Here is a 2,500-nt window from a genome sequence, read left to right as displayed (position 1 = left end):
ATCATTCGAGCTACAAATGTCCTTTAATATCTAATTCGGTCTACCTCGGAATTGATATATTTTCATATATGTACCGAAGGAGAATTTTTAGTTGATAATAATTTCGTCCCCTCATGGATCGAACCACCGTCCAGTGGACGGGAACAAAATCAGGACGGCCAGTGACGTTATCAAGTCGCCTGATTTCGTTCCCTTCCACTGGACGGTGGTTCGATCCCATGAGGGGACGAAATTATCATCAACTAAAATTTTTCCCTTCGGTACATATATGAAAATATATCAGTTCCGAGGTAGAGCGAATTAAATATTAAAGGACATTTGTAGCTCGAATAATTTATATGAATCACGGTGATGTGATAATTATTCGTATATAATGTATATGTATATAAATATACATATGTTATATATTATATATTATTTGAATTATATACACACATATATATTATATATATATATATATATATATATATATATATATATATGTGTGTGTGTGTGTGTGTGTGTGTGTGTGTGTGTGTGTGTGAAACAGACATTCTTACCTTAACTGCTGAATCGCGGAACAACACCCTGTGCTTAAAGCTTCCTCAACACAAGTTCATTCATTAATCCACACCGAAGGCTCATCAAAACACCAACACTATACATTTCAGTTTTCTAGCATTCATTCTTGTGCTTCTTAAGCTAAGCATTCAGTCCCTTCCTTTCTCTTGCCTCTCCCACAACTTATTTCTAGCACCACTTAAGTGGATTCCACCTTCCTCTTCACACTTACTTGCCACCTTCTGTGGCTGCATTCATTCCACGTGGCCAGATCATTCCAAAACAGTCCATTCATTCCATTCCAAGGCCATTCTCCTTATTAACTCCATATTTGCGTAAGGGTACCGCCAGCTGTGCACCTCATGTAGTTGTGTTTTCACCAAGTATAATCTTTTACTAAATAGCAACAAAATTTTAAGTTGATATTAACGTAACTTCTTAGTTACAGAAATCTATGATACTCCAATGCATATATTAAGAGGATGAAACTCAAAATGTATGTGATTTTCTGTATTTATTACAAATTAACTATAAAAATAAATCTCCAAACTTACTGTATTCAATGAATTTAAATAATCAAAACTATCTAAAATAGGCTATTTACTCTATTGATAACTTTATGTACGGTAATAAGCACTGGAATTACTCAAAAGACACAACTGAGTTTTACAATCTATGAGGTGCGTTCATTGAGAAAGTGTTGTCCACCTGGCATCTTTAGGTTCGTTTTGATTTCCTATCAGATGCCAGTCTCAACCTGTACCCTCTTTCCAAAATCATTTAGGGCAAGTGTTGTTTTCTACACGATATTATGTCTCTCTTGGTCTAAACATCATCATGAAATGCTGATTGATGCTACTATGAATGACATGTGTTTACTTTGCTTTAAGACTTCTCGTGTTTTTTTGTTACTTTTGCAATTACAATCTTACCATATACTTTCTTAGTGAGTAATGTTATGCATCTATAATTCTTAGCCTCCGGTAGTTTTACCATTATACAATGAACCAATCATTCATCTTACCTATTCTTTTGGAGCGTTCCTCTCATCAAGACATACCTCCACACTCTTGTTAGTCGCATTATTACGCTTTCACCACCAATCTTCAGCACCTCCGATGTAATTCCATCAACTCCTGATGTCATTTCATTCTGCAGCCTCCTAATTACCTTCCTGAGGTGATTAACAATTGCATCCACAAGCACGATCAACCCAGAACTAACCGTTTCTACTCCTCTACATTCAACAAATCTTATAAAACACTCACACTGCCTTCCTATAACTAGATTCCCTTCAGACATCATCTCAGTCTTTTTCATATCTTAGACCTCCTAATCCTTGATACATATACTGTACTTCGCTATGGATTGTTTTCTCCAACCTTGCTCCAACTCAAGCTTTCGTTTTCATTACTTGCCTTCATTGCTTTCTAACTTTCATTTTTTTATTACTATACCCATCATCTTGTAATTATTGGCTGACAAAGCTGAGTAAAAGTAGCAACAATAAGCTAAAGGTTAAAATCTTTAAAATAAATTGCAAGAGCATACTAAAAACAAAATGGATAAGATCTTTAAAGTAAATTAGAACAGTATAATAAAAAGATCTCCTAGTCATGCGCTTGAACAACAAATAATATCTTTTTTTATCCTTTCACTTACACTTTCACTTCCACTTCAAACGATTACTCGGTTTTCGTAGTACATAATCCGCTCCAGAACGACTCATGAAGTCCGAAACGTACGAAATCCGAAACAATAATTCCTATAAGGAATAATGTAAATAACATTAATGTGTTCCAGACAATATTATATATATATATTATATATATATATTATATATATATATATATATATATATATATATATATATATACACACACACACTAAACCGATCTTCCATAGGTAAGAGTGATGGGAAATGTTTATTTATCCATTTCATTGGTCATTTATATTTAGT

The 2,500-nt window shown here is 33.9% G+C and overlaps 1 protein-coding gene across 1 annotated transcript in view; it reads left to right on the top strand.

The window, feature by feature from the left end:
• Nucleotides 1-2,500, top strand: part of LOC135204060 (uncharacterized) — a 270,206-nt gene that overhangs the window by 259,332 nt on the left and 8,374 nt on the right. The gene's annotated exons all lie outside the window — the stretch shown is intronic.

This window comes from Macrobrachium nipponense, chromosome 44 (assembly GCF_015104395.2).
Source record: "Macrobrachium nipponense isolate FS-2020 chromosome 44, ASM1510439v2, whole genome shotgun sequence".
NCBI lineage: Eukaryota > Metazoa > Arthropoda > Malacostraca > Decapoda > Palaemonidae > Macrobrachium > Macrobrachium nipponense.
This window is presented reverse-complemented; position numbering and strand designations above follow the sequence as displayed.